Consider the following 18,313-nt stretch of genomic DNA (forward strand, 5'->3'; position numbering starts at 1 on the left):
GTATCTAGAAAATCTCTGAGAGTGACTCTACAAAACAACCATGGAAATTAATAAATTCATTTAGCAAAGTCACAGGATACATGGTTTTATATTAAAATCAATTGTACTCTTACATGCTAGCAGGAATCACTTATAAAATATAAAGTTTAAAAAATCCCACTTACAGTAGCACGTAAAACATAAAACATTTGGAGATACACCTAAAACATTGCCAAGAACTTCAATGCATTTCTGTGTGTGATGACTGTACTTAAAATCACTCTCAGCAAATTTCCAGTGTTAAATACAGCATGATTAAGTATAGTAATCATGTTTATACATTGGATCTCTAGACTTATTCATCCTACATAATTGCAGTTCTGTACCCTTTAACCAGCATTTCCCTATCCCCTCTCACCCTCTGCTTCCCCCCACTGCCCAGCCCCTGGTGACTGCCATTTTATTACCCTCTTCTTCTTTGAGACAGATTTTTTTTTTTTTTTGGCTCTCTTCTTCTATGAGATAAGTTTTTTTTTTTTTTTTTTGTAAATTCCACAAATTCTACACGTGAGATGACGCTGTATTTATTTTTCTCTGTCTGGTTTGTTTTACTTAGCATAATGTCCCCCAGGTTCATCCATGTAGTCGCAAAAGGCAGGATTTCATTCTTTCTCAAGGATGAATAATATTTCATTGTATATATATATATATATATGTATATATATATATATATATACACACACACACCGCATCTTTATCCACTTATCTGTTAACGGACTTGGGTTGTTTCTGTAGCTTGGCTACTGTGAATAATGCTGCGATGAACATGGAAGTGCAGTTATCTCTCCGTGATCTGGATCTTATTTCCCTTGGGTAGATTCCAAGTGAGATTACTGGAACATATGGTAGTTCTATTTTTAATCTTCTGAGGAATCTCCACACTGCTTTCTATGGTAGCTCTATCAATTTACATCCCAACCAACAGTGTACAAGGGTTGCCTTTTCTCCACATCTTTGCCGACACTTATATTTTTTCTTTTTGATAATTGTCATTCTAACAGGTATGAGGTGATCTCTCACTGTGGTTCTCATCAGCAGTCCCTCATGATCAGTGATGCTGAGCACATTTTCATACATCCCTTGGCCATTTTCTGTATATCTATATATTTGTTGGTCATTTGTACATTTTCTTTTGAGAAATGACTATTAAGGTCTTTTGCCAATTTTTAAATCAGGTTATTTGTTTTCTTGCTATTGAGTTTCTTAATATTTTGAATATTACTGCTTATCAATAGATGGTTTGCAAGTATTTTCTGCCATTCTTTCTATAGGTTGTTGCTTTGTTTTGTGTTGTTTCTTTGCAAGGCATATTTTTAGTTTGATACAATCCCATTTGTCTATTTTTGCCTGTGTTTTGGGGATTATAATCCAAAAAAGCATTGCCTAGATCAATGTCAAGACATTTTTTCATCTTTCTTTATCTAATAGTTTTATGTTTCAGGTCTTACATTTTAAGTCTTTAATCCATTTTAAGTTGACTTTTCTATACGGAGTGAGATTCTTCTGAATGTGAAAAACCACTTTTATCAGCACCATTCATTGAAGAGACTATCTTTTCTTCTCTGTGTAGTCTCAGTAACTTTGTTGACAATCAATTGACCATAAACTTAGAAGTTTATGTTTGGGGTCTCCATTCTGTTCCGTTAGTTTATACATATGTTTTTATGACAATACCATGCTGTTGAGATTACTGCAATTTTGTAGCATATTTTGAAATCAGGTAGTGTTTTTTCTCTCTCTCTCTCTCTTTTTTTTTTTTTTTTTTGCTTAAGATTGCTTTGGCTATTCACAGTCTTTTTTTTTTTAATTTAAAAAATTTTTTTTTTATTTTCCCACTGTACAGCAAGGGGGTCAGGTTATCCTTACATGTATACATTGCAATTACAGTTTTTCCCCCACCCTTTCTTCTGTTGCAACATGAGTATCTAGACATAGTTCTCAATGCTATTCAGCAGGATCTCCTTGTAAATCTATTCTAGGTTGTGTCTGATAAGCCCAAGCTCCCGATCCCTCCCACTCCCTCCCCCTCCCATCAGGCAGCCACAAGTCTTTTCTCCAAGTCCATGATTTTCTTTTCTGAGGAGATGTTCATTTGTGCTGGATATTAGATTCCAGTTATAAGTGATATCATATGGTATTTGTCTTTGTCTTTCTGGCTCATTTCACTCAGTATGAGATTCTCTTGTTCCATCCATGTTGCTGCAAATGGCATTATGTCATCCTTTTTTATGGCTGAGTAGTATTCCATTGTGTATATATACCACATCTTCCAAATCCAATCATCTGTCGATGGACATTTGGGTTGTTTCCATGTCCTGGCTATTGTGAGGCTATTCACAGTCTTTTGAGGTTCCATAAAAGTTTTTAAGTTTGTTTTTCTATTTCTTTCTTTTTTTTTTTTTTTTTTTTTTTTTTTTTTTTTTTTTTTTTTTTGCTGCACCTGTGGCATGGGGAAGTTCTCAGGCCAGGGATCAAACCTAAGCCACAGCAGAGACTTGAGCCACTGTAATAACAACACAAGATCCTTAACCCCCTGAGCCACATGGGAACTCATGTTTTTCTATTCCTATGAAAAATGTCATTGAAATTTTGATATGGGTTGCACTGGATCTGTAGATTATAGTAGGGACATTTAAAAATATTAATTCTTTCAAACCAGAAACATGGGATATCTTCCCATTTATTTATGTCTACTTCAATTTCTTTCATCAATGTTTTATAATTTTCAGCGTACAGATATTTCACATTGTTGGTTAAATTTATTCTTAAGTATTTGATTGTTTTTGATGCTATTATAAATGGGATTATTTTCTTAATTTCTTTTTTGGATAGTTTGCTATTAGTGCATTGAAATGCAATTGATTTTTGTATATAGATTTTGTGTCCTACCACTCTAGTGAACTCATTTATTAATTATAGCACTTTTTTTAATGAAGTCTTTACAGTTTTCTACGTATAAAATCATGTCATCTTGCAAACAGAGAAAATTTTGTTTCTTTTCTGATATAGATGCCTTTTCTTTCTTTCTTTTTTCCCCCCTTAATTGTTCTGGTGACGACTTTCAGTACTATACTGAGTAGAAGTGGTGAAAAGGTGCATCCTTGTCTGGCTCCTGTTCTTAGAAGAAAAGCTTTTCGCTTTTCATCATTGACTATGAAGTTAGCTGTGGGCTTGTCGTAAATAGCCTTCATTGTGTTGAGGTACACTCCTTCCATACCTAATCTATAGAGACTTTTATCACAAAAGGATGCTGAATTTTGTCAAATGCTTTTCTGCATCTATTGACACGATCATATTATTTTTATATTTCACTCTGTTAATATGGAGCATCATATTTATTGATTTGCATATGTTGAACCATGCTTGTATCCTAGGGATAAATCTCACTTGGTCATGGTGTATGATCCTTTTATGTGTTATTGAATTCAGTTCTCTATTTTTTTTTTTTGTCTTTTTGTCCTTTTAGGGCTGCACTCGCGCCCTATGGAGGTTCCCAGGCTAGGGGTCTAATCAGAGCTGTAGCTGCCATCCTATGCCACAGCCACAGCCATGTCAGATCTGAGCCTCATCTTCTATCTACACCACAGCTCACAGCAACGCCAGATCCTTAACCCACTGAGCGAGGCCAGGGATCGATCCCACAACCTCATGGTTCCTAGTCGGATTCATTTCTGCTGTGCCACGATGGGAACTCCCAGTTCTCTAGTGATTTATTGAGGATTTTTGCATCTATGTTCACCAGGGATACTTGCCTGTATTTTTGTTTTTCTTGTAGTATGCTCGCCTGGCTATGAGAATAATTTGGTGTGAGAATAATGTTGACCTTGAGAAGAATGGATAAGTTTCTAGAAATATGCAACCTATCAAGAGTGCGTCATGAGGGAACAGAAATCTGAACAGCTCAATAATGAATAAGGAGATTGAATCAAGAATCAGACATCTTCCAACAAATAAAAACTCAGGACCTGATGGCTTCAAAAGTCTACCAAATATAAACACTGTCATTGGATTTTGATAAATATCCAAAACAAATATTTTGATAAATATTTATCATTTTGACAAGGATGCCAAGGTAATATGTAGTAGGCAGAATAACAGCCCCCTAAATATGTCCCTGTACTAATTCCAGGAATCTATGGATATGTTACCTTACATGGCAAAAGAAACTCAGCAGATGTGATTAAGGATGTTGAGATGGGAAGATTATCCTGGGTGTTCAGGTAGACCCAAGGAAATCAGAAGGGTTCTTATAAGTAAAAGGGGGAGGCAGGAGGGTTATCATGGAAATAGAGGTCAGAGTGATGTGTAAACACATTATAATATACACATTACTCAGCAATAAAAGGAAACTAACTATTGATACACACAATGTAGACACGTATCAAAATCATGGTGAACGAAAGAGGCCAAAAAAAGAGTACGTACCACATGATTTCATTCATGCAAGATTCTAGAAATTCCAAGCTAATTAATATATAGTGACAGAAAACAGATTAGTGTTTGTCTGGGAGCACAAGTCCATGATTTCAGAGTTGTTTTTTGAATTACTCTAACATACGTCACTGTTGTAATGAACAAATGATCATATAAAGTGGAGACTTTCTACACTAAGTTTAGGGTCTAATTCAGAATGATCACTGATAAGTCAATGCATCCCCTAAGAAGAATATCTTATGCCTTAGAGGTGAGTTGTATTAGAGATCAGATGAGGTGACTGATGAAAAATGATAGTGATTATAAGATCTGATAAAAATTTAATTTATTCTTACTGTTCTGTTTCTAACAGCTAGAGAGAAGCCGTGAAACTGGGATTTCTCAGCTTATCAGTGAGCACCAACCATGGGTATGCATTAAAAAATCAACTTTGGAGTCTTACACACACACACACACACACACACACACAGGTTCCACAGATGTTTATTTAGGAGATCTGAGGCATAGCTCTGAATTTTTTTCTAATGCCACTGGTGATGTGGATGCTCATTTTAGGCTAAGAATCAAATCCTGATGATTAGTTATGCAGAACTTGATTGTAACCACTAAAAACAGGGTAGGGGTGGGGTTACGTATGCCTACCTATCTATTTTCCTTAAAGTCACCTTCCTAATTTGCCCACAGTCATCCCAGTTCATGCCTCCGGTCTTGCTATAATTTCTTTTTCTTTTTAGGGCCTCACCTGCAGCATATGGAGGTTCCCAGGCTAGAGGTCCAATCGGAACTGTAGCCGCCGGTCTACACCACAGCCACAGCAACTCAGGATCTGAGCCGCATCTGTGACCTACACCACAGCTCATGGCAATGCCAGATCCTTAACCCACTGAACAGGGCCAGGGTTTGAACCTGCGTCCTTATGGATACTTGTCAGGTTCTTAACCCACTGAGCCACAACAGGAACTCCCTTGGCATAATTATTCGTAGTACTTTCTTTTATTCTCTAAACTATCACGGGTGGACAACACATTAGCAGTGAATTGCTATTTACTGGTTAGGATCAGCAAGGTGGGCGTATCATTTCCACTTTAAAGAGGTGGCGAATGATTTGCTGTAACGAAGGGAAACCAAGGCTCATACCGTGTGCCCTCTGGGAGCCCAGAACTTTCTCAAGGTGCTCCACTTCTTACCTCTATTAATTTCCCCCAAATCCTATGAAGTAAAGTGTTATTTCAGATGAGGAAACAGGCACGAGAGGTTCAGTAACTTGCCTACCATCTGCAGGAAGAGAGTTCGAATCCCTGCAATCTCGTGATCCGAACCCATGCTCTACCTCTTGGCCTTCCCGCACAGGTTCACATCCTTTTTGTTTGAAAAATGAGCTGGCATGTTGAGCTACTGCTTTTATTCCTCAGAAGGAAGAAAGCAAGTCTCTATCTATCATGGCCCTGCTTCTGCCCCACCTCTGCTCTTCCCCTACCCCATGCACGATCCACTGTGGGGGATTATTACTGTCCTATTTTTAACTGAGTGGCAATTCATTCAGCCTCCTGACTGCCTTTGTATCACAATAATTTCTACCACAGCTTTCCTTCGGATGCAGTGAAACCAAGCCCGGGAGCTGAGTGTTTCTACATGTTAAGCCTTAATTATTTTATTTTATTTTTGAGTTGATTTTTTAAAATTGCAACCAGGCTTCTGTTTTGCTCTTGCTTTGTAGTATAATGGCTAAGAAGGTGTAACAAGCTCTTTATCAGTTACTACAGTGGCCCTAGTTGGGAAAAAAAGGGCAATTCAAGTTTTCTGTGGCTTCTGGCTCAGTTTTAACAGATTGTAAGAGCAATGCCAGAGTCTGATAAAAATAGAAACTCTCTGGTGTCCAGGCCCTTCACCAGATGGTACATGGGAATCCAGATACTAACTCATCACTGAGAGGGTGGCTATTAATTAGCGGGAAGATGTCAGGCTTCACCCGGGACAGTAAATGAAAATGGCTTAGAGTAGAGCTGCTGAGACTGCCGGAGCATCGGGACTTTGGGAGCAAGGGTCTGGATTAATCAGGAGCTCAGTCATTACATAAAGCAGCTACATTCCTGGAAGGATGAAATGGGAAGAGCTGGTGGAGTCGGCCCTGGTTAGAAATGGCCTGAGGGGAGGTCCTGGAAAAGGGGAAAGAACCTGCCATGTATCCACAGAGAGGAAGTGACATTCTAACGCCACTTAAGAGAAGTCAGCAGAGAACAGGGCAGAGCTCACTGTCTGGGGGACCCAGAGTGCATGGGGAGGGAGACTTTGGTAATCCCTGAGAGGATGGGAGAGGGGAGGAGGTCTGGGGCTCAGATATATAGAGATCACCTGCTTCTTGACTGAAGGCCTGCAGAGCTAGACTTTGGCCTCATTCATAATGTGTAACTTATGTAGTAGAAAATGCTACGAAAGAAAATGTGTTCAATGAATGAGTTTAAATTCCCCAAACCCTGTGGCTCAGCAAGGTCCTACAACCAGGTAGAATCACAATAAGAAGAGGGAGCCTTATAATAGTTTTCATGACAATAATTATTTCCCTTTGTAAAGCTCACAAACTTACTCCCCTGCCACGAGGCATAGCCTCCTAAGAGGAATTAGCTTCTGCCCTTGGGAAAGCCGCTTCCCTCTCTATGCCTCCCTTCTTTGTCTGTGGCATGAAGATGATCAGCTATTTCCATAGGATTTCTTTGAGCAATTAAATAACAATGTATGTGCAAAAATCAGGGAGGGTGGCAAAGCACAGGGATGGTTAAAATATCGATTTAAGAAATGAAGGAAATAGAAATGGTTGGTAACATTGCTTTAGAATCAGGGTGAAACCATTCTTTCTGGTTTGACTGCAGGGTTTCTCTCCCCTAGTCAACTCTTACTGATTTTCACTATTAAGAGTCTATGGCACTATCTGAGGAATTCCTGCTGTGGTGCAGAGGGTTAAGAATCCCACTGCAGTGGCTCAAGTCACTGCTGAGGCACGGGTTCGATCCTCGGCCTGGTGCAGTGTGTTGAAAGATCTGGCGTTGCCATAGCTGCGGTGCAGGTTGCAACTGTGGTGGAGGTTCAATCCCTGGCCCAGGAGCTTTCATAGGCTGTGGGTGGGTGGGAAAAAAAAAAAAGTAAGTGTTCCCTCTCTAAGAAGCTGGTCTGGATGCCATGCTACACTGTTAATCTTGTGTCTGTCCCTCTTCATAGGCAGTGGACCCCTTCAAAAGAGGGACCATGCCTCATGCAGACCCAGTATCTGGCACCCTGTCTAGTGAACAGAGGTGTTTGGATATTTACTGAATAAAGGAATGAAGATTTGTGTCAGTGAGAAACATTGGAAGAATGTTCTCTTTGGTGGGAATGAGGTATGAACAAAAGGAAGAACATACTTAGAATATTCGGGAAGAGGCAGGGGAGGGTGGCCTGGCTACAGAACAGGGCTGGGCAGTGCCGTAGAGGCCAGGTCCCACCTGCTTTTGCTCCTCCCCTCTAAATTCTGTTCCCTTCTTTTTACGGTCTCATAGGATGGCTAATTCTCTTCATTGTCACTTCCTGCTCCTCTCCAGACACGGGAACAGTTTCCAAGACCCTTAGGTGATGTCCTATGCACTTCCTGAACTTTTAAGCTCATATGTGAACAGTAACACATGTGTTACTTGGTTCAAAAATGAGAACAACACAACAAGGTATATGTACTGTTCTGGCACAGGGCAGATGCTACAGCTCCATTTGACCCCTAGCTCGGGAACCTCCATATGCTGCAGGTACAGCCCTAAAAAGACACAAAGGACCAAAAATAAAAAAAAGGTATATGCACTGAGATGTCACACCCTGACACTCCTTCTATGCTATTACTCCTCAACCCTTACAGAAAACCTTTTCATTCGTTTTTAAAATTTATTCTTCCAATGTTTTATTTTATGCAATTATAAGAAAGTTTGTCTAAATAGTCTTGTTTATAGTTCCTACACAAAATGTAGCATACTATATAGACTTCTACACCTTGCCTTTCTTCTTCTTCTTCTTTTTTTTTTCAGAGCTGTACCTGCAGCATATGGAAGTTCCCAGGCTGGGGGTCGAATTGGAGCTGCAGCTGCCAGCCTACACCACAGCCACAGCAACACAGGATCCAAGCCATGTCTGTGACCTATACCACAGTTCATGGCAACGCCGAATCCCTAACCCACTGAGCAAGGCTGGGAATGGAACCCTCATCCCATGGTCTGTAACTGCTGAGCCACAATGTGAACTCTTTTTTTTTTTTTTTAATATTTCTTGGTCCTCACTTCTCTACCCATGTGCAAAGATCTTTTCATTCTATTTCTAGCTGGATAGTACTCCACTGTGTATTTAGCATAGCTTATTAAACCAGTCCCCTATTGCTGAATACTTCACTTGATCCCTATTTTTCTTATTATACACACTGTGGAAATGTGAATTTTGAAGAATTTTTGAAAATGGTCTTTTACTTGTTGCTTTTGTCCTTTAGCGATCTCAGCCATTCTTAGGACTCCACATATGACTTTTATGTTGATGACAACACACTTTTCCCCTAGTGTGTTGCCCTCCCCGGTTCCACCTGCCTACAGAATATTACAAAGTTGTTATCTCACAAACATCTCAACTGCAACTCCAAAACTGACCTCATTTTCTCCTCTGCCCTTCTCTGCTTAGTCGTTCTTACTCCTTTTTTTTTTTTTTTTTTTTTTTTTTTTTTAAATGGCTGTGCCTGAGGTATGTGGAAGTTCCCAGGCCGGGGACTAAATATGAGCTGCAGCTGCAACCTACACTGCAATTGCAGCAATGCGGGATCCGTTAACTCACTCTGACAGTCCAGGGATTGAACCCTCACCTCCGCAGTCAGATCCTTAACCCATGGTGCCACAGTGGAAACTCCTTAGTATGTTTTCCTCATAAAAGGGTATCTGCACTGAGATGTCATGCTTGCTCTCCTACCAAGATTTAAAACTTCTTTTGCCTGTGACTTCTTCCCTCCCTTTACCTCTCTATCCAGGGAGGCAACAAATTCAGTTTTTTCCCCCACATACAACGTTTTGGACATATGTTCTTTCTTTTTCTTCTGATTGTTACCATCTCATTTAGGTCCTTGTTATCTCATACCTAGACCTTTTCAAAAACAATATATAATTCATTTTTGCCTTATAACCATACAGAAAGCTTTTGGGGGCAGATCACAATTTTAATGGGACTATTTCTTGCCATCAGGCCTATCCCACTGCTTAGTGGAGTAAGTTTACATGGCTGCTTGTAATCAGCATTGAGATGTGAGAGCACGAACCTGCCAGCCTGTTCACCATCTTATCCCTAGCATCTTCCCAGGAGGTGGGGCATGCCGTATGTGCTAAGTAAAGAATTGCTAAATTTGTCTCTACAGAATAATTTCAGTGGGCATTTCCAATCTTACCTCCCGCTAATCCCCCAAATGAACTGTACCCCAAAGCCAGCTTGAGCACTACAGAATATGCCTTTAGGGCTTTCACGACTTGGGTTACACCCTTCTCTCTGCCTAGAAGAGTCCTCCCTCTTCCTCATATGCCACCTGGCCACAGGCTGAAAACCCATTATTCTGCAAGGTCCAGCCTCTCTGAGAAGTACTATCTGATTATCCTAAAAACATCAAGGACCCAGAGGAAGTAAGTTACCCAGTAGAGAAAACTGCACCAGAGTTCTGGGTTCTCAGCATCCACGAACCAAGAAACAGTAGAGACTCTGAAATCAGGAACTACTCATTTCTTATTTCAGTGTCATCTGGCCCTAGAAGGCTAGACTGATATTTGACTTGCCTTGCAACTTTTTGTTTGTTTGTTTTACCTTGAAAATGTGATTGGAGAACAGGGAGAATCCTGTCAAATAATAGATAGTAACCATTTGTAAGAACACACAATTTTATCTACTTTGGTGATGCATGAAGGAGAGTTAAATTCAATTAAACATTATTCAGCTCTACCTCTACTATAGGCTGGGCAGTGTGCTATATATGGAATTCAGGGATGGTATGTTCTCTCCAAGAGCTGAGAGACAGTGATGGCCACTGAGTTAGCCTCATAAAATGCAAAACAATGTCACCTACTCAAAGGGAGATGAAAGAATGACAATCCTGGACATGGCTTAGCTCTGTAAATGGCTTGCTGTGTAATTTTGGCAAATGCTCTCCAGCAATTTGGTCCTCAGACATCCTAGATGGTTAGTAGAACTTCTTTCTTAGATTATTATGTTCTCTTCAGCGTCTCAGCTTGCAAATTTTATCCCAGCAGTGGATCTTGGGTTCTAAGGAGAACTCCCCTTGACAACTGGCTGCCCTTCTCTTAAATAAGCTCCACTGGCTTGTGTGCATTTTTTTTGGTTAACTATTTGTGCATTAAACTCAAAGTTCAAGTGAATAAAAGCCAATAGCTTGACTAACTTGTAATGTGGTTATCTCAGGTACCAAGCCATTTTTTTTTTTTTTTTTAACAAAAGAGTAGTCATGCAAGTTCTAGTAATTCAGGCAATTTCCCCTTTAGGTTAATTTCACATCGCATTTCTGAATTCCCACGGCAATTTCTACTAGATGTAATCAAGATTGTGGATTTTTAAATTTGCTCTATCTTAAGAGTTGGTGACAGGCAACAAGCTTAAAACATCTGCTCTGCTTCACTAGGAAGAGAGGCTGCACATGTACTCTGAATGAAACCATATGCTAGAATCTTCTAGCAGTGTGTTAAGGAAGGAGATAGTGGAAGATATTTCAGGAAGCTCTGGTAAAGATAACTGAGTATTTATGGAATGATCCGAAGCATCTTAAATAAGAAAGCAAGCCCTTAGTAACGTCCCACTCCTAAGTCATGCTGGCAAGGCAGACCTGGCATGTTCTAGCCTAAAGCATGCACAGTGATTTGTCCTTGCAGAAGATCAGCTAGTTCATTAGAGGGATGGCATGGAGACTTTAGCAGAGACAAGAACCCACATTTCCTTTTCACCTTCAAAATCCCACATACCCAGTCCTATAGAATCATGTAAAGACAACCCATCTTCCTTCCCTGGATGACAGGTTTTATAATTATTTTTAATTTGTATGCTTCCTACTTGATCGACCCCAAAGAGTCTGAAAGCAAAATAAAAAGAGTTGCCTTAATTTAAACTATGATCAATCAATTGTTTGAAAAGTGACCTGAAAATAAAAATCAAGAGTCACCTGGCGTGGCATTTTATTCTTTCATAGTTCCGTCCAAGTTCGCTTCTGTGCTCAATCAGTTTTGGGAGGTAACAAATGTGACTCGAGAGGAAACACTTTGAATTCATGCGGGACATTCTATATCAAACACCAAGTCCATCAACAAACATAAACTGACTCTGGGTACATTTATTTGTTCATCATCATTTTGTGTGAAGCCCAAGGGAGACACAAAAAGAGGCTGGATTCCCACTTGTCAGGAGCTCTCCATCCAGCTGGTGCAAGGACAAAAGGGTCCTTAACACGAGTCTCCAGTCACTGACACTAAATTCCAGCCTTTTCAGAGCCCACTCCCAAAACGTTTCATCAACATGTGAGAGTATGTAAGTGGGGATCTACTCTCAAACTTCTTGCATTGAAAGAAATTGAGCTTTGGCGTTCCCGTTGTGGCTCAGTAGTAATGAATCTGGCTAGTATCCGTGAGGACACAGGTTTGATCCCTGACCTTGCTCAGTGGGTTATGGATCTGGCATTGCTGTGGCTGTGGCATAGGCCGGCGGCTGCAGCTGTGATTCGACCCCTAGCCTGGGAACCTTCCATATGCTGTGGGTGTGGCCCTAAAAAGAAAAAAAAAAAATCAAGCTTTACCTTAAGATCTGTAAAGCGTCCAGATCTTTATTAACCAGCTCAGTGGTCTTATACGTATGTGTACACACGGAAAATTCCTGCCCAGATCCAGATCCAGAACATCTCCAGCATCTCAGAAGGCTCTGTCATGCCTGCTCCCAGTTAGTACTCCCCACAAAGGTAATGACCATCCCAACCTCTGACACTATGGCTTAGTTTTCCCTGTTTGTGAATTGCATGTAAATGGAGTCATGCAGTTTGTTTTCTTTTATGTCTCACTTTGTTCACTCAACATTGTCTGTGATTCATCCATACTATTATATGTATCAGTAATTTGTTTTTTCAATTGCTGTACAGTATTCCACTATATGAATATAAACAATGCATTTACTATTTAATAGGTGATGGACATTTGTGCTGTTTCCTGGTGGCCAATTACAAATAAAACAGCTCTGAATATTCTTATAAATGTATTTTGGAAGAAAAAAGCCATTTAAAAAAAATCTGAATTGATCAATTAGATAGAAGTATTTAACTGGAGTTCCCATTGTGGCACAGCAGAAGCAAATCTGACTAGGAACCATGAGGTTTCGGGTTCAATCCCCCGCCTCGCTCAGTGGGTTAAGGATCTGGTGTTGCCGTGACCTGTGGTGTAGGTTGCAGACATGGCTTGAATCTGGCATTGCTGTGGCTCTAGCGTAGGCTGGCAGCAACAGCTCTGATTAGACCCCTGGCCTGGGAACCTCCATATGCTGTGGGTGCAGCCCTAAAAAGGACAAAAGCCAAAAAAAAAAAAAAAAAAAAAGCGAGGATTGAAGAATTTCAGAAACCTGATACACCTCTGTATTCCGGCACTCAGGAAATTCTAGGCATAGACCATAGTTAGATAAATATTTATGCAGTAAATAAATAGATAATACCATGACCAGATGAAAGATTTTCCAAGGATATAATTTTTTTTTTTTTTAAAAAAAAGAGCTATAGGAGTTCCCGTCGTGGCGCAGTGGTTAACAAATCCGACTAGGAACCATGAGGTTGTGGGTTCGGTCCCTGCCCTTGCTCAGTGGGTTAATGATCCAGCGTTGCCATGAGCTGTGGTGTAGGTTGCAGACGCGGCTCGGATCCCGCATTGCTGTGGCTCTGGCGTAGGCTGGTGGCTACAGCTCCGATTGGACCCCTAGCCTGGGAACCTCCATATGCCACGGGAGCGGCCCAATAAATAGCAAAAAGACCAAAATAAAATAAAATAAAATAAAAAAGAGCTATAGGTATCTTCCTAGTCACTTTTGGGATCATATTAAAGCCTTTGACAATTAAAAAAAATTAAACATATTTTCTTTTGGAAGAAGACAATGGCCTACTGAAATGGGAAAGCTGAGAAACAAGACTCTGATCAGACGAATCCAGACATAACCTCTGCAAAAGTGTGTCTTCTCTGACTTTGATGTGTCCACGCCTGCCTCTGCCTCCACTCGGAATGGCAACTCCTCCTCACCCATTTTTGTTCTGGGGCTTGCTCTCCACAGCCCTTCCACTTACATCTACTCAGAAAAAAACAGAATCAAGAAACTTAACTAATAATTAAGTTTAAATAACAATGACACCACTTTTCTGATGATAGATGCCTACTAATAGGAAACAAAGGAAACACAGTATAACTACAATTTTTTTTTTTTTTTAGGGTTGCCCTTGCAGCATATGGAAATTCACAGACTAGGGGTTGAATCGGAGCTGTAGCTACCGGCCTACACCAGAGCCACAGCAGCGCAAATCTGAGCCATGTCTGCGACCTACACCACAGCTCACGGCAGCACTGGATCCTTAACCCACTGAGCAAGGCCAGGGACCAAACCTGCATCCTCATGGATACTAGTCAGATTTGTTACCACTGAGCCACAACAGGAACTCCTAACTACAGTTTTAAAGCATTATTTACAACTAGAAGTTGCTAACCAAAGGACAGGTAATGAAAGATGATACTTGCTTTAATAGTTAAACACACGAAAGGAAAGTTTTTCAGTGAAAGCCGCTCAGTTGCTCCGAAAAAGCAAAAACTGATAAATATTTGCTTCTTCCTATTACATCCACAGGCAACCTACTCCAAGCCATCAAAAGAGAAGGTAAAATGATTTTTAGTGACATGACTAGGGCGAGCCTTTTAAAGGCAAAATTAGAAAGAAGGCAAAATAAATGTTTGGCACCTTTTTGCCTTTTCTTTCCCAGGCCTCCTCCTCCCAAACTCCCTGCCTCACTGATCCTACTCCTTATACAGGATTAATGAAGACTCTCCCTGTAAAGGAACCTGTGGCTGAAAGAGATATTAACGATCCTTGCATCCATCTATCTACCCATCTATCCATCCATTCAATCATCTGATGCTTGGATCCTAGACCAGTATACCATGCGGTGAACATTCATTCTATGTTCAATTCTTTCCAGTGACATAGGACACACAAGCCAAGTAGCCAGCTCCTTCCTGACAAAGTAACAGGTAGCTTTGATGAGTCAGCATTCTTGTGTTCTTTTCATTATTTTATTCTCTGTTGCTGTAATCATTGTTTCATCCACTGTGCCATAGGTCACTAAAAATAAAAGGCAATTTCATATGTAAAGTTCTTTTAAGACTGAAATCTAAAATGTAGATAAAATGAAGGGCGAGTCTTAGAGCTGAAGTTTTCCTATAAGATGTGGAGCAGGAGAATAATTTTTCTACAAGTGACGAGGCCCTAATTCTCACGAGGTCAAATTTTGTAGCCTGTGGCTCACTGATTTGTTTTGTTTGAGCAGTACCATATTTCTAAAATAATGAATCAGTTGCTAAATTTTAATATGAGGCTATCTCACGTAAAACTTGAGTCTGGATTATTCTAACAGAAAGAGGATGCTTAATAATTTTCCTGTTCTTTTTTTCTTAACCTTAAAAGAATATCTTTAGGAACTACTATCTGATATAGTGGAGAAACATACCCTGGAATTAAATGATTCCTTCAATTTGGCTTTAGTGTCTTTTTCCTTCATCCAAATAAATTAAATTCAATATTTCAAAATTTAAAAAGCATATACATCACCATTTTTTAGTTTCTTTTCATCCATCCATCTATCCATCCATCCATCCCTTTTTCAACTTTTAGATTGTGTTTGGTCAAAGATAATGGCGGTGATTTAATGATAGCAGAATTTTTGATGGCCTGTACCTTTCTTTTTGTATTTTTTTTGAGTTGCTGTCATTTTTAGTATTCACATAACAATAGTAACTTAACAAATTTATTTAAAATTCAAATATATCTCTTATTTTATCTCTCAAAATGAACTTTTAGTGAATATGACTCAGTAAAATCTAAATTAATCATAAAATCATAAACATCACTTTTCAGATTATAAGAAAAATTAAAAAAACAGAGTTCCTTTATTACATAGGTTTCACCTCTAATACCGATAACACCAACCCTTATGAATTTACCTCTCTCTCTCTCTTTTTTTTTTTTTGTCTTTTTCTAGGGCCCCACCTGTGGCATATGGAGGTTCCCAGGCTAGCGGTTGAATCAGAGCTATAGCTGCTGGCCTAAGCCATAGCCACAGCCAAGCAGGATCCAAGCTGCATCTGCAAACTTCACCACAGCTCACAGCAATGCCGGATCCTTAACCCACTGAGCAAGGCCAGGGATCAAACTCGCAACCTCATGGTTCCTAGTCAGATTCATTTCCAGTGTGCCACGATGAGAACTCCATTAACTCATTTCAATTATTTGAAAAAATGGGTTTTCTTCCTTTTATTGGTCAATATGATCTAAGCATAGGGCCAAAATGTCAAAAATCTTCACTAACAAAATCTCATCAAGACATACTGGATTAACTTCTATGACAGAAGATGGCAAAATGATACTCATAAGGAATACCTAAAGATCACATGTAAATTTCTATATCTGGAAATAAGACAGACAATATATTGAAAAAGTTAGAACATTTAGACATAATGGATGAAATTTAATTAACCCCCCTTTAAGGATATAGCTAAGTTAAAAGACAGCAAAAAATTCTCCAAGGTCCAGCAATAAGAGGTAGCAGAAAACAGAGTATCAGCATAACACTGACCTGATGCTGCCTTATGGGCATGTGTTGGTCTTGATTATCAAGTGATGCGGATTTCAGGAACCACATGGGAAGAGAACCTGAAGCCTTGGGACTGCATAAGACTAGGGGGACTTAAAACAAGATTCCTGCATGAAACCTGAAATCCTCAGAGGGTTAGGCTTACTTCAGTGAAAACGTAGATGACTAGAACCTTATCCGTCTCAGCCTGGATCCTGATCATGGGAGAGAAAAGTCGCTGTTGAGAACTGAATCATAACAAAAATTAAAGATATTCAAATTTGTAGGATGCAGCCAAAACAGTACTTAGCGGGACATTTATAGCCTTAAATACTTTTATTGGAAAAGATGAAAGCTGAAAATCAATGAGTAAAGTATTTGTCTCTATTTGCTATAGAACAGAGATTGCTACAAGGATTAAATGCTAATCCTCCTTATTTGGAAGGTCCACTCCCAGGGCAGAAAGAATGAGGAAAAAGGAAAGTGAGGAAGGAAAGGTAGAATGCAAAGAAAGGTGATGTGGTAGTACACTGGCCATTGGCTTATTATAAACCATGAGAGAGTGCAGTTGTTTGTCTGATAGGTGTATCTATTTGGCCACCCTTTTGTATTTCTGGACAGGTAATCTAGAGAAATAGTACCTCAAAACAGAATCCTGAGAACATGCCCCCTTTTGTGTAGGCCTGGGGGAGAGTAACAGCAGTTCTTGCAGGAAAGGTTTAAAACCCAACTGGATCTTTCACCTTTACATTTTGAATGGAACAATAAACTTAATCTTAAGTGGGAAAAGACATAACACCCTGTCACCTTTAAAGCATTGGAGAAAACCAAGCAGGATAAACACAATAAAACACAACAAAAACTGCTGATAACCAAAGACAAAGAGAAAAAAATTTAACACAACCCAAAGGGGAAAATACATATTATATACAGGAGAATAAAAATAAGAATTACAGCAGAGTTCTTATCAGCAGCAATGAAAGCCAGAAGACAAAGATGTGACATCTTTAAAGTGCTGACAAAAAAAAAGGCCACTCCAGAATTCTATTTCCAGAGAAAATAACTTTCAAAAATGAAGGAGAAATGAAGACCTTATAAGACAAATAGGACTTAAAGAGAATTTGTTAAAACAATCTTACTCTGTAAGAAATATGAAAAGAAATTATTCAGGTAGCAATCTGAATCTACACACACACAAAAATGAAGAATATGGAAATAGAATAAATGAAAGTAAATATAAAATCATTTCTCCTATTTTAATTGTTCACAGACACACACAGAAATGTTTTGGAGTTCCCGTCGTGGCGCAGTGGTTAATGAATCCGACTAGGTACCATGAGGTTTCAGGTTCAATCCCTGCCCTTGCTCAGTGGGTTAGTGATCCAGCGTTGCCATGAGCTGTGGTGTAGGTCGCAGACTCGGCTCGGATCCTGTATTACTGTGGCTGCAGTGTAGGCTGGCAGCTACAGCTCTGATTAGACCCCTAGCCTGGGAACCTCCATATACCAAGGGAGTGGCCTAAGAAATGGCAAAAAGACAAAAAGACAAAAAAAAAAAAAAAGAATGTTTATCCACAGTCTGGGCACCTCTTAGTGCAGACAAGTTGTCACATAAAATCAACTGTGACAGATATATCATGTTTTTGCATGGAAAGACATTACTGAAAAGAGATAAGTTATCTCCAAATTAATCTATAATGAAAATCAATAGACTGTTTAACGATCAAAAGAAGGCCAAAAATAGCCAGGAAAATTTGATGTAATAGAAGGTGGAGGAAATCAATTTCTTAAATATCGAGATACTATAAAGCTTTTCTAAAATAAGCTAGTGTAAGATTGGTTTAAGAATATATATGCAAACCAAGAGGAAAAGAATAGAGGTCCAGAGACAGTTCTCTATATATGGAATATTAATGTGTGATAGAGTTAGCAATGCAGATTAGTG

At 39.4% G+C, this 18,313-nt stretch overlaps 1 protein-coding gene and 1 long non-coding RNA gene across 18 annotated transcripts in view; both read right to left on the reverse strand.

Annotated features, from left to right (window-relative positions):
- Positions 1–18,313, reverse strand: part of ADRA1A (adrenoceptor alpha 1A) — a 110,884-nt gene that overhangs the window by 35,539 nt on the left and 57,032 nt on the right.
- On the reverse strand, positions 9,548–13,462 carry LOC146396469 (uncharacterized). Its single transcript, XR_014828428.1, has 2 exons — positions 12,596–13,462; positions 9,548–12,233 (listed from the first exon to the last, which is right to left on the reverse strand). It is a non-coding gene; the product is annotated as an uncharacterized LOC146396469 (long non-coding RNA).

Source organism: Sus scrofa, chromosome 14, assembly GCF_054392235.1.
Source record: "Sus scrofa isolate SSC_HxYL_T2T_F1_AM1 chromosome 14, Sscrofa_HxYL_maternal_Yorkshire_Landrace_v2.0, whole genome shotgun sequence".
Classification (NCBI taxonomy): domain Eukaryota; kingdom Metazoa; phylum Chordata; class Mammalia; order Artiodactyla; family Suidae; genus Sus; species Sus scrofa.